The sequence below is a fragment of the Peromyscus californicus genome, unplaced genomic scaffold, assembly GCF_007827085.1.
Source record: "Peromyscus californicus insignis strain IS unplaced genomic scaffold, ASM782708v3 Scaffold_4__1_contigs__length_199733344, whole genome shotgun sequence".
Lineage (NCBI taxonomy): Eukaryota > Metazoa > Chordata > Mammalia > Rodentia > Cricetidae > Peromyscus > Peromyscus californicus.
The window spans coordinates 108,120,243-108,135,338 of NW_026294562.1; the positions used below are offsets into that span (position 1 = coordinate 108,120,243).

The window sequence follows — 15,096 nt, forward strand, 5'->3', positions numbered from 1 at the left end:
TAAAGATCATAAGTGACTTAAGGCTTCTGGTGATTTAAAGCCTATATGCCTAGTGCTGGCTTCGTCTTTAGCACTCTCTTTTTCCATATGTTAGTTATGAGCTTTCATCGATTAGTTGGTACAGGTCTTTCTTTTCTTCGAATATGCATCTAAGCATGCTGGTGACTACTTGAGCCATATGCAAAATCAGAGTTGACAAGACCTACTTGTGTCTTTAGAAATAGAAAACAGATATAAATCAGATCTTAAATCACCTGTGCCAACCCACCTTTCCCAGAGCCTTACATTAAGGAAATGGCCCAGTAAGTTATGAATTGGGATTTGTTTCCCATTCATTACTCTTTTGTGTATGTCTAACTCCTTCTTAGGAGAGACCATCAGAAAAGCTAACTCAAAGTTAGTTTTACTCAATTACAGTTGAATACTCTCAAGCCTCCAGGCATAACACAGACTACTTATGCTTTTCATGTATTTATTGTCTTTGGGTCTAGATTCTGCTTTATCCACTGTTATGCATAGTGTTTTTCAAAAATTATTTCTTCTACTAAAGACAATGAACACATCATATCCAAGGTTGTAAGGACAAGGTATAGCTCCATATCAGAAACTGAGGCAGCGATTGGTTAAAGTTTCACAAAATAAAGCAAATAAACAGACCCAAATTCCAGCAACCGACATGACAAGTGCACAGCCATAGGAAGCAGCCAACTTACAAAGGAGGTTTACAGTCATTTATTTCTGAAGGAAATGTATTCTGCGGAGCTGATAAGAAAACACATTTTGTAAATAGGCAGCCTGAGCTAAAATCCTTGTAAGTGGTCTTGGGGCGGTTAGTTAAACCACCCTGAGCCTTGCTTCCTTCATGTGCAGAAAGCATTAGAGAGAAATCTGTCTCCTGGTTTTATGCAGAGACTAAGTTCTTACATACATTGTGACAAGATGTGGCAAAATATGTTTTGAAGGGTTTTTTTTTTCCTGTGTTGACAAATTATCTTTTGTATTCTTCCATCCCCCCCCCCCATTGACTACATATAACATAGCACTAGCTCTCTCTCTTCAGTTCACAGAACTAGTCATGTTCCAGTTTGAGAATCGTAAATACGCTGATAGCAGCCATTTCTGTATGGTGCATTTGTCTTCTAGGTCCTCGCTCCTCATTCCCAGACACAGTGATTTATTCTATACTTGCTTGAAAGAATAGAGTAGAAAGGTGCTTCCCCAAGTCATTTAGCTCTAGGGAAATGGATTCTGTTTGCTTTTGGTTTAACTGATCCCTTCTTCCTCTGGGCTGTGCATTTTTGCTTTCCTTTTAAAAAATAAAGAGTAAATAAAAATAAACCCTCACGACTTGTCCATGCCTTCCAGTCATTTCTGCTGTCCAGGACACAATGATAGATTCTAACACAGCAGCAACAGCTGGAGAGTTTGGCACGCTCCTCTGGGAGATCCCAATGGTGGATGAAACTGAAAATAAAGAGATCTTAGGCATCTCCCTAAAGTGCTTTTCTACCATCCTGATGGCTGGTTTGTTTGCCCACGCTGCTTGAGCAGAGGTCTGTTAATACAATGTTTGCAAAACAGCTGGGGAAATGCTTAGGTATAAAGGACTGCAGGAACAGCTTTGATTGTTATTAATGAAACTGCCTCACCATTTGGCACAGTGTCTTGTGCCTTTGGAGTGCTGTATTCGGGAATGTCTGCCTGAGGTATGCTTTGTCTGCTCGCAATTCACTGCCAATTAAAATAATAAATAAGCAGCATGAGCTGTAGAAAGTAGAGGAAATGATAACTTTTCTTCCTGGTCAGAGAAAGGAGAGGCTGGCTAGGACAGAGAAGATGAGAACTTAGAGGTAACTATTTTCCTCTCCCATAGTACCAGTTTTATTTTCATTTTATTCACACTGCAATGGGTAAAGGGGGAGGCTTAGCCACAACACTGCCATAACAGACCACTGAGGTCTTCTATTTTCACACAGTACAGACTATATCTTTCACATAAGTCTAACCTCCCCTTTATTGTTCCTGTAGACTCTTGGTATTTAATCCATTCATTGGGGGAAAAAAGTACATTAGCTTTATTCTATGGGAGACAACAAGAAATACCAAACACATCCTTATTCCTAAGAATGTACCTATCTACCTGTTGACAATCTGGGAACCCTGTCTGCATGGAGCTACATGTATGCCCCACTTCAGAAAATGGAAATGTTACACCCCTTAGCAAACTCTTGATAATTCATTTCTATTCAAACCTGCTCCTGGATATCTCGAATTGGGAAAAAGGGGCTTGATGTGGCAAAAACTGTGTACTCTGATTGAACTTTCAGGGAGAATCCTCTATTCAGCATTTTATACCTATACATAATTGGTTATGCATATGATTAAAATCAGAGGTATTATGAGTGGTGGAGAAAAGCTTACATAACCCAAGTCTGTCAGTCAAAACAGAGAAATGTCCAAGCTACAACCTTAGCAACCACCTCCTCTTTAGATACCATAAAAGAAGGCTCCAAGCAACAAGCCCTCAAGTGCTCTTCCCTCAGGTGTCACTGCCTCTCTGCTCACTCTGTTCAAAATTTGGGAATTCACTTTCCTTTTTTACAATTTCTCCCTGATTTACCTCTTGATTGTGCATCTTTTCCAATTCTATGAACAAGGGTCAAGAACCTGGTCACACTTGGTTCAGACAGCAGCATCTGGTTCCGATGCTATATTCTATTAAGTTTGTTCCTTTAAACTCTTCAGTGCAAGGAAATAATCCATAAAACATGTAGCCTCTTAAAATAGTTATCCATGGTAAATGACATTGTTTTCATGAGACTTCAAGCATCTAGGTAAATTGTCCCAGATCACAAACATTTAAAGTAGATTTGTGAAGAATATATTAGACATGTTCCCACAGAATGTTTGTTTAGTGCATGTTTGTTTTACAGCTTGACCTTATATCAAGACTCTAGAATATTGGTGAAATTATTAAGGCCACTCCACGTAGTTAAAAGGAGATTTATTTAATGGCGTAACTTACAAATTAAGGAATAGGTAGGTCGCGGAGTCTGGGGAAGGTGTATCACAGTCCAGCGGTGTTCTCTGGAGCTCTGCTCGGTCCACCTCCACTATCCAGGGTCCTGCAACAGAGTGAGCGCCCGCCGATCCAGCTCTCGGGTCCCCAGGTGCCTCCCTTGGCCCCACCTTGTAGGCGTGACAGTTGCCGAAGTCTCAATGGGGGTTGGAACTTCCAGATCAAAGCTGGAATGGCTACCGACTACATCTCCCTCTTTTTGTCTAAATAAGAAAGTTCTAACCTAATACAAGACTATATACAAAGGAATGGTTATCAAATATTGTCCAGGAATAATGAGGGATAATGACCTAGATAAGATGGAAGTACAACCAATGCAAACAATATCAAGCAAGAAACACATACTAAAGTCCAGAGAAGTATAGAGCATAGGTAAATGGCATGTTACAAAGATCATTCCAAAAGGTGTCCTATCCTAAAGAACCTGAATCTAATACTTAATATGTTCTATCTACTAAGTTGTAACTATAACTGCTAGTCTTCAATCCCATCAAAGACCTTTGAAGGAATATAATGGTACCTGAGAAATGGTAGATGGATGTAAGCAACTTTTGGCATCTACACTTCATAAAAAATTTAATATAAGCAGAAAATACAAGCTCACTGACAGAATTTAGGAAATAGAATATAAAAGGATTATAAAGTCTTGGGGTTCAATAAAGTGCTTGTATGAGAAAGCAGGATGAAACAATGGGAGAGGACCATCATGAATATAAGAAATTCCAGACAATACTGTTAGAAAAAAAAGACTTTCAAGGAAAATTAAAGCTCAGTACATCACACTGAGGCGTGGAGCATACACCCATTGTTCATTTGTAATTTGTTCTTAAGATATGACTCCATAGTTGTCCAGACTTTCTCAGACAACCCTCCTCTTAAGTACTTATGACAAATATATGCATTGGATAGATGAACTAGGTGTTCCTAACTATTAGAATTCTAGGAATTTGCAGTTTGGGCCATTATGTCAGAGTAGCTGAGGGATAACAGTACACTCCAGTATACATGTTCTAAGCAATATTTGGTGTAAGCTGAATACAGTTGTTTCACAAAAGAAAAATCACATGACTGCCTCTCTCTACTGTACTTTGTTTTAATGTATTTAGCTTGGTCTAACATATTATTTATGCATTTGTTGCCTGCCTCCTTATAGAGAATTTAATCTCTTGAAAAGAGGACTTTAGTTCACTTCTACTATATCTTTAGCTTCTAAAACAGGACTTGGAAACTAATTGTTGTTAGTATAAATTTATAATTTCAAATAACCATGCCTTTCATGTTGACTATACCTGCTTATATAAAATTGAATCAGTATGACAGGTTTTGGCCCCAAAGGAAAAAATATTTACTTTCAACATAGTCTCTGCTAATTCTTGCTCTATACTACAGAAAGATACTTGTACACTGTAAGGAAATCAATACATATAATTGATGAAGCAATGAGATTGCTAACAGAGACATTGCTTTCAATTTCCTAAATTTCATGTCAAAAATTACTTAAACATTTAATAATTGTTTCTCCAAATAATAATAATAGTGATAATAATAATAACAACAAATATATTCTAAAGAACAGAAATGAGAGAAAAAATGAACCATATGTAGTCTGCACTTGGTAAAATGAAACAAAAACATTTATTTTCTTCCCACTCATTCCTTGATACACTCTGTGAAGGTGATTTTAAGGACTACTTACTTTTCCCTTGCCTTTCAGGACCTCCTCAACTCACCCTCTCAGGGCCATGCTACTTAGCAATACAAAGACTACACTAATATTGAGGTCCCTAAATCAGAGTTTCTGTCTGTAGAAGTTGGAAGACTTAGACTGCTTAATCATGACAGAGAATGTAAGGCTGTAAGACTCAGGCCCAAATGTCAGTCATCTTATTCTTCTGAAGTCATTAAAATTGTTAAATAATATTTAGATTGATGAAGCAAAGGCTATATAACAAATGGAACCACTTTCTTAGGTCAGGGTTTTACTTCTCTAATAGTTGCAGGAAATGTGTTAATCATAGATTTCTCTGCAATGTATTTTATACTTAAACATACCAGTCAAGACAAAGTCAGATTATCTATCTATTTATCCACCATCTATATATCTATCAATCTATCTATCTATCTATCTATCTATCTATCTATCTATCTATCTATCTAGTTTCTGTCTGTCTGTCTATCTTCCTTCCTGTCTCTTTACTATGGTGGTATTTTATTTGTACTGAAATGTGATTTTAATTGTATGTTACTAAATAAAGTTGCCTGGGGGTCAGAGCTATTAGAGCCATAGCAAGAGCATGACAGTGGTGGTGCACACCTTTAATCCCAGCACTTGGTAGGCAGAGCTAGGTAGATCTCTGTGTGTTCAAGGATACAGCCAACATTGGAGACACACGCCTTTAATCTCAATACCATAGAAGACCTGGAGGGCTGTACATACAGGCAGTGACGAGGCAGTCATGTGTTTGAGTTTACAACCAATAAGAAGACAGAACAGAAAGTCTATATAAAGACGAACAGACAGGAAGTAGCTCTCTTTTGGAGAGGTCTCTTGGCTGAAGAGGTTAGCTGCAGGGTAAGTCTCTTAGCTCTGATCTCTTGGCTTTCTTCTCTGAATCGGCTCTTTGTTTCTTATTTAATAAGATGGTTGGTTACTTCTACACTTTACTGTTTATCTATCATCTCTGCTTATCTTCCTGCTTCCAAAGAAAAGGTTAGGAAAATAATATGCATTTCACAATTCCTGTTATTCCTGGATTCAACACCTTCCATAGTTAATGTAACAAGTACCAGTATTCTGCCTTTTGTAGAAATTTATTGAATATGTGATAGCCAATAAAAAACCATCTGAGAAAATAATATTTTCCCCTAAGCAAAGCTTAGTATATTTCCTAGGAATAGGTATCAAATAAGAATATTTTAAAGTTTTGCTTTGTTCAGCTAATAAGCCATTTTCACCAAATTTAATTGTGATGTAAAGCAAAGAATGATATTTGGCAAGTTTTGTCATGATATATTATATCCTCTATATTTATGTTTTAAAATAATAATCTGCATTTACTCTCTCATGACTGAAACCCTAACACATAAAAATAATCACTGTTCATTTTCCCTGTGATGTTTCAAAATAGACGAGTATAGTTCAGTGTGCATGTTTGATTAAAAAACTACAAATGAAATATTTAGGGTGTGGATCAACTGAATTCATAATAAATGAAAAGATAAATTATATATAATGGAGCTTTTTTTTCTATAACAGTGGCTTGAAGTGTTAGACACATCTTGATGTGTTTCCTGAATTTGATAAAAGGACCATGACTTACACACATGATGAATGCTGGCTAAGTATAAATTTAAGGTAGATGTCTCTTTATTTACACTACCTGAGATCCAGTCTTACTTTCCTTGGGAAAGACTCTAATCTCCATGATGCAGAGTTTTTAATCTCTAAAGGATTATAAAAGTACCACCTACTCATTAGTTAAGAACAGTACATCAATTAGTTAATATAAAACAGCTAAATCATTTTTATTTCACACACTATTATTTGTGAGCACTGTGGAAATGTCACTGAACTTTACTTAATGAGAACTCAGTGGTAATTTCTGCTTTTCAGACTTGTCATTGTATAAATGACAAAACTTACTAACATCTCAGTTTTTAATTTTTAAGGTTGAAGTTACCCACGAAAGAGGCTAAACACTTAGGTTAAACTGAATAATAAATGTTAATTAGCATATTTGTCAGCCCATTGTAATTCACAATTCATGTTAAAAATGCAATCAAATGTGTGTGGAATTATAAATAAGCACATAGAAAAAAGTCACAAAATAAAAAAAAATCTTCACTTTGGAGGTATAGCAGATAGATAGAGAAATAAGAAATAAATTTAAAACTACTATATTTCAAAGAAAAAATGAGGAAAGAACTCAGAAAATTAACTTTCAGAAGAAAGTAATTGAAAGATATATCTTATGCAGTATTTTTTTATACTTTTCATTAGTATAAACTAATGAGACCTCTAATTGCTGTAATCTTTACAGATAGTTGTCTAGAAATGTGTGTTCAGCTCTTTACAGACATCCATACCCTTGAGCTTAGTCATCCAGGCCAAGCAAACAAACAAAAAACAACAATAGATACCTAAACAATTGTTATATATAAAGGTTTTATACATATATTAAATTTTAATGGCATTAAGTGGAAAGAAAGCTTCACAATGACACTTGATGGTGACTACTTTTTCAAACAAAACATATTTAATAGGAGAGAAATGCTTATAATATTATATAAATAGAAAGTTAAATGTGTGTTTATATTTATACTTTATTGACTATATAGCAATTTATTTCTAATCTGGACTCTGTGATAAAGTAAAAAAGTCTTTGTTTTTCCTAACTACCACATTCAATGTTCTACAGCAGCTGTCTTCTGTGTTCCCTGGACACTGCCTTGGACCTCAGACAGCCATCAGTCACCCTCATTTTCAGAGACTGAGAAGCTTAGTTTGTATTACTGTGTTTGGTCTGTGGGATACATGAAGATCTACACTAAGCGTTTCCTCTGATATACCTTGGGCAGTCTTGTGTGTAGTCTAAAGGTGCTGTTTGGATACATTACCTCAAGTTCAAGATGATTTTTGCCATCTCTCAGCAAGACTGTGGTAATCTATCAAGCACGTCACAGAAGCTATTGGATTTTATTAACCATCATCTTCACCTGTGGCAATAAATCCAGCTCCTATTTTAGGACATATGGGTTCTTATAATCTGTACTATTTAACTCTGGGGTACTTGTTAAAAGTCAAAGATGAGAAAATATGCATTTCAACACTAAATTTTGAAACTGCAGATAATTTCTCTTCTTTTTGATATGAATTATTTCGATCAACCAGTTTTAATTTTATGATTATTTTTATAAAATCAAGAAATATGACTCATTCTGTTCTGTTGTTAACACTGTGCATTAATCCTATTACCTAAAGTATATTGTACTCTACTCATGGGTAATCATTGTCCTTAGTGTTTATACATAAATCATGAGTACTTCATAAATCACTGTTTACTAAGTGTCAAGTCACGTCAACAATAGGTTAATAAAAATAGATAAGCAAAAAGGAAATGAGCATTGGAGTTGACCTTCAATATCCACTATATATGGTATAACTACACCTCTGCTAGTAACCTTGCCTCTGCTTAGGGACCCTGAACTCTGGCTTCCCACTATGGGATAGACACTATGCTCAAACAAACATGACTTTTTGGTTTGTTTGTTTGTTTGTTTAGTTTCATCCTTAAATAATGACTTCTTCTTTCACAGTGAAGCTTAGAGAAGTATCCTTTTTATATACAACATAATTCTTTATTGATTCTTTGGGAATTTCACATCATGAACCCCAATCCTGCCCACCTCCCAGTCCCTCCATTCCCTCCTCTTACCCCTGCAGCATCACCCTCAAAAGAAACTTCCCTACAAAAAAAATCAATTAAAAACAAAACAAACAAACAAAAAACACCTCTTCTTTCATCCTAGTGGGTGCTATGGTGTATCATGCAGTATACCCTTTTGTTCAATCAACCCTACCCTCCAAGTGTTCATTGCAACGAGGCATTGGTCTGGCTCCAGGTCTCCAGCACACTATCATCACTGGACCCTCACAGAAACTCCTCTTGAATATCCTGCCCCAAGTCTTGGAGATCCTGTTATTATAATTCCACAGGACTAATCCTTTAATGCACTCCAGCAGATCATATATGACATAGATGTTAGGGCAGGCCAATCTAAGCGCCAGGATATGGGTCTGGGTGGTAGCTGATCTGGTTGGTCTGGGCCATTGGAACTTCCTACCTCAGGCAAGGGGCAGAGCCAGTTCCCCTAGGCCCATGGTTAGGAGTGGGGTCATCCTCCCCAGTGTGTGTGGGGGTGGGGCAGTGAGGTGTAGGGAAGCTCTCCCATCAGGGTGGGGTCAGCTTTCCTGCTGCAGTGTCCAGCAAGGGACAGGGCCAGCTATCCCAGGACCAATGAGAGGAGGAGTGGCTCAGTGCTACCAGCGATGATTTCAAGTGCATGGTACCTACGGTCCCCTGTGGCAACACAGGCCATGGCCATCATCATAGACCCCAGGTGCAGTATAAACACTGACCCAGACATGGCCCTGTTCAACCAAGATCAGTAAACTAGAAAGTTGGTGTTACCAATCTTCATATTCTATTCGACATATTAGAAGATTCTGTTCTTTTTTACTGTTTCCCATGAGAGAAAACACACACACACACACACACAAAGAAACAAACCCAAAACAGTTCCACAGTGCAGAATGGGGCTGTGACAGTATCAAAACTCTCTCTGCCAAGGTGACAAACTACCTTGTCAAGGGGAGGCAGTGAAACCTGTGTCCTTTTTTTTTTCTGTAAACATAAAACTACTTAAAAAAAATAAAAGCTTGTAAAAAAAAATTAAAAAGCCAAAAACAGTTGGTATTATATGATTAAGATATATTAGGCAGGCCGGGTGGTGGTGGCTCACACCTTTAATCCCAGCACTCGGGATTAAAGAAGCAGATGAAAAAAAAAAAAAAAGAAGAAGCAGATGGATCTTTGTGAGTTCGAGGCCAGCCTGGGCTACAGAGTGAGTTCCAGGAAAGGTACAAAGCTACATAGAGAAACCCTGTCTCGAAGAAAAAAAAAAAAAAGATATATTAGGCATAGTGCGACCCTTGGCAGACGCAGCAGTGGCTGGACCCTTGGTGGGTGGCAAGGCCACCGCCTCTGTGGAGGAGCTAGTTTCCAGAGTACAACAGGCAGCCACTTCACCAAGCAGTTTTGCTCATACTTGAGAAGCATTGGAGAACTCACAGGGAGTTCATCCTGCCTTACCTGCCTGAGTAACAAGACCCACCTGACTTTGGTGGCCACCTGGACCAATTTCTGTCCCTATCCATGGTCTGGGCCAACCATCTCTTCCTGGGCTGCAGTTACAATAAAGACATTTTGGACAAGGTGATGAAATGGCTGATGGGAGTGGAGTGGAAGATCTGCCACAGTTTACAACCAGAAATGAATTAATAAACAAGCATCAAAGCTAAGGCAGATTTACTATATTTCCACCCCCAGGATATGCTTAGAAAGGAGGCCAGGGTGGAGGTAACAGAATTCTGGGAGTTCATGAGAGTCCCAGCATTTGCAGCAAAGAAGTAGCTGGAATGGAAAGGGATGTGTCTACAAAGGTTTCAAAGAAATCTTCATTCTTCCAGAACCTGATGCTGTAACAGTACATGTGCTAGTTAGGTTTATGTATTTACAAATGGCAAACTCTCTGAAATTTCATCAGCATCGTCCAAGTCAAATTTGAAATACCTTTTTTGTTGTCATAATAATGACGAGTTATGAATTTTACAATTCGATGTTGTTAGCAGAACACCTTTAAGTGTAATTCTTGTTTGTGCCCAACCCCCACCCATTTTTGTCCTCCTGAGGCAGGCCAGATTCTCTATGTCATTATTTCTGCCTGAACCCACTCCATACTTGTCCATCACTGCCGATGCCACTGAAGCACTTCCGTGTTAACCTATTGGAGTACTCCTGCGGCTGGACTCTCAGACAGTTGTGTAAGGAATGGGGATCATGATGCAGGCCTGAAGTAGCTGAGCTAGTTCATAAGAAAGAGGTGGCTTACAAGGAAGCATATGGTCTTATTTTAAAATTCACTGAGGGCTAGAGCTGTAGCTCAGTGGGAGAGGGCTTGCTTAGCATGCTTGAGGTCCTCAGTATTGCAAAGAGAGAAAAAATAGTTAGTCAGATTAAAAACTGCTGAAAGTATATACACCTTTGTCCAGCCAGATGACTGATTTCTAGACTCTCTAGGTCTTCCAGGTTGCTCATGTACCTACATTCTCTTTGTTTCTAGAAGACTTTCAGACTTGAAGAACTACCTTGCACATCTACTCTAGACTGTAGTGCAGTCTCGCTTCGATCTGAAATTGTGGTGTTGATATTTTACCTGACAGCTGATATGTGTCTTCTGAACCCCCATCCAGTTCCTTCTATTTAGTGTCTCCTTTAGGTAAATGCCTGAACTGTGGGCAGCAGTGGGACAATGTACCACAGCAAGATTCATCAGTGGCAGACCCATTATGGCCAGTAAGACAGGGTCGTCTGTCTTGGTTTCATCTACTGAATATAGGAAATTGGACATCCAGAAGCTGGGGCCAGTAGCGTCTGGCATCAGAGCAGTGGGGTGATATTCTTGTTGGTGGCTTGAAACGAAGGACACATCTTTGTGGGGTTCCTGGTTTCAGTCCCCACTGACCAGAAGAATAGATCAAGCCAAGATCATTGGCTTGTAAACCCAGGTAAATTCCTCCAGGCAATGAAGGTAAGGTTTCCAGTCACAGAGGGTTATGGGAAGGTAGTGACTGTTAGAGGGCTGAACTCTGTACTCACTGAGACTTAGTCAGTCTTCACCTCAAATGCAGCCTCCCCTTCTTACATTCTAATCATCTGTGCAAATTTGTGAGGCTTAAAAACAAGATGAAAAGTCCTGATGACTCACTTTAAATTGCATTTTCCATAGATTGGTGATTTTATTTTCTGTATACAACCCCCAATAAAACAGCTTTTCCATTGAATGAAGATAAAAATAAAAATATATTAGGCTATCGATATTTTGGGTATTTGCCATTTGGGTTAACATAAATAGGGATAGGTAATATGTATTTATATATGTATACATACATATAATTTGATACAGTCTAGCATAGCATATTCTCATGCAAAACTTATTTTTGTTTCACAAAGGGTGACTTAATTATTACAGCTTGCAAAGTCTGCCTTTTATTGAGATTAACAAGGTAGAATGCTGTAGCCACACACTGAATCCCTGGCTGCCTTGGATCTAACAAGAACCAGTTGCTTCATTCAATTTCTTTCTTCCTCCAAAATGCAATTAACAGACTGTGATTAGTTGAACAAATTCCAAATCATATTCAAATGAAAGCAATTTACCCAGAGTCTGGGTCCAACAGGTGATCGTTTTCAAAGCTCCTGGAAGAATTGGATGGTTTCATCTAATTGTTCTCAGGAAGAAATGGATTTAAATGCTTGGTTCCAATAGGCCCCACCATGCACAGCCCATATGGTGGCTCAGTGTTAGCCTTTCAGCTTCACTAGCCCAAAGGGCAGCCTGGATAATTACATCTTGCTTCCAAAATATTTTAATGGTGGATTAAAACGTTTCAGTTGAGCACAGAATAATTGCAGAAACTTCTTAATTTCTAGGCAAAGAAAGTTGTAAGAGAGTACTAGGGTGGGTAGTATCTACAGACATTTCACTTAACATTTTGATCCTTGGAAGTTAAATCACAAACCTTAACTTCCACAGTAAAAATATGATGTATGTGTTATTTTTCATTAGTTCAATGAAAGAACAGAGATAGGAAACATTAACACTAGTCCCATAAACTACATGTCCTTATGTGGTTTGAGCCTGAAGAAGCTTGAGGGTCCAGATGAAGTGTGAATGCATAAAAATAATGGTTTGTTCTCTTATTTTCCATAAAAGCCTTAGTTAGTGATTTTATGTGCTACTGGGATTTAACTGTGAGACAAAAATGAGCAATCTTAGAAAAAAGACCAAAATGCTTTCACCCTAAAACTAAGGCCTGAGATTTCTCCTTTTAGGTACAGGCTATGAGTTACTAAAACCAGTCAATTCAGATTCCAGAAACCAGGAAGTGTAAAAGTACAGAGTCACAAGGTAGTCACGAGGTAATGACTGCCGGACTATGGAATGTCCTCTCCCTGGTTTCCAGGGTAACTGACCACAGAAATGTCCCCACCTGAGGGCAGCCAATGAGAAATGGTGGTGGGTAACCACTCCCTTAGAAGTAAGATTAAGCCATGATTTCTAGAAAGCCCCTAGAAGCGAGCCAATCAGAATCGTACCCATACTAGCACCCTTAAATGATGTAACCTTGTGGTTTTTGCCTTTAAAAACTGAGCTTACAAGAGGTAGGCACTTCCTCCAGCCTCCACTTCATTGGATCTGTTGGACAAAGTCCCTGCCTAGGCTTGTATTTGGATATCCTGAATTAAACCTTGCTTTTGCAGTCTGGCTTGCTCGTCTTTGGTGGTCTCTCTGGGGGTCGTGATCTGGGCACAATATTAACAGGTATTTTTTTTTATTCCATATCTTAGGGTTTCTATTGCTATGAAGAGACACCATAACCACAGTAACTCTTGTAAAGAAAAGCATATAATTGGAACCAGCTTACAGTTCAGAGTCCATTACCATCATGGTGGGAAACATGGTGGCATGCAGGCAGACATGGTGCTGGAGAGGTAGCCAAGAGTTCCACATGTGATTCATAGGCAGTCAGAAGAGACAGAGAGCCACTAAGCCTGGCTTGAGCTTCTAAGACCTCAAAGCCCACCCTCAGTGACACATTTCCTCCAACAACACCTTGCCTACTACAATGCCACACCTCTTAGTGCCATTCTCTATGGGTCTATGGGAGCCACTTTTATTCATACCATCACATTCAGTTAACATAAGGAGCAAACTCTAACTGAAATTACACATATAAAGATTTAGCCAATTATATCAAAAATATCACAAATAATATGGATCATGGCACATGCTTGGATGTTATTCTCTCATCAACATTTAAAGTTGCCTTGAGTGAACATTAAGAGATTTCATTAAAGCTTCAGAATCCATAGTCTTGTGATACACAAGATGGTGGAGTCTGAACATGGGATACAATGGAAGGGACCTAATCCTAAAAACACAGGCAAATCCATCACTTATTGTATATAGGCAATTCCTAGATTTATATGAAAAAGATTAATTCAATTTATTCACAGCATTCAGTACCTATAGCAATAAATTGCTCCTTTACATGTTACTAAGTCATAATAACAATAGTGTTACAGATAAAAAAATGATTCTGTTATGACATGACTCAATTTGGCCTATAGCTTGTAAGGTACCATCACAGCTTCTTAGTTCATCTCCCTCACTACACTGTGAAATCCTAAAAGTTTCAGATCTTATTGAATTTCAGTTGTCAAAGCCTGGCATAAAGTAGCTTCCAAAACTATTTTCTGCCACAGCCAGACCATCAAAAGACCTCGTGTTGTGACTGACACATTAGTTCTCTCTCCTTCCCGGTTCTTGTACTGTTTGCTTATTTGATTTTCCTACATCATCAAAGCAGCAGATCATGCTTGTTTCTATTTCTTCTAGAAAGGAATCCACTACCAATCTAGCACTAGTAAGTGTTGAGGGTGTCTGGTGGGCCATCGTGATTGTGAGTCTGATTGCATTTAGAATCAACTTGAAAATGAAGCTCTAGGTACATCTGGGAGGGAGTTTCTACACTGAGTAAATTGAGGCAGGAAGATGCACACTAAAGAGAGGTGCCACCATACAGCAGGCCAATGTCCTAGGCTGAATAAAAAGGAGAAAATAAGCAGAATACCAGCATTAATTTCATGGCTTCCTTGCTGGGGATGCAATGTAAACAGCCACATCATACTTCTGATTCCATAATACAGCTGCTATGACTAACTGCACTCTAAGAACTATGAGCCCAAAAGGAATCTTCTTTCCTTAAGTAGTTTTTGTTAGGTATTTTGCTATAGCAATGTGGAAAGCAACTAATGCTGGTTGAATAGGTGCCCCCACTTCACAGGTAGGCACCTTAAACCTTTGAACCTCAAAATGCAACCTTATTTGGAAAGAGCCATTGAAGATGAAACCAATTAGAATCAGATCATATTAGAACACAATGGGATCCTGACTAGACAGATAGTCGAGTTTCTCTATTAAAAGAGAAAATTTGGAGACACATAAGCACACACACTTATGCATAATAATAGAATATGCAAAGAATAGAATTCCTGTTGCCCCAAATCAAAGAACCTCTAGAAGCTCAGGGGAGACCTGAAATGGACTGATGCATCCCTCACATCTTCAGAGAAAGTGTGTTCTTGCTAAAACCTTCAGTTTGGACTCTTCTC

At 38.4% G+C, this 15,096-nt stretch overlaps 1 pseudogene; it reads left to right on the forward strand.

Moving 5' to 3' along the window:
* Positions 1-10,160, forward strand: part of LOC128123927 (CDKN2AIP N-terminal-like protein) — a 148,461-nt pseudogene extending 138,301 nt beyond the window's left edge.
* Positions 10,161-15,096: the final 4,936 nt, after the last annotated feature.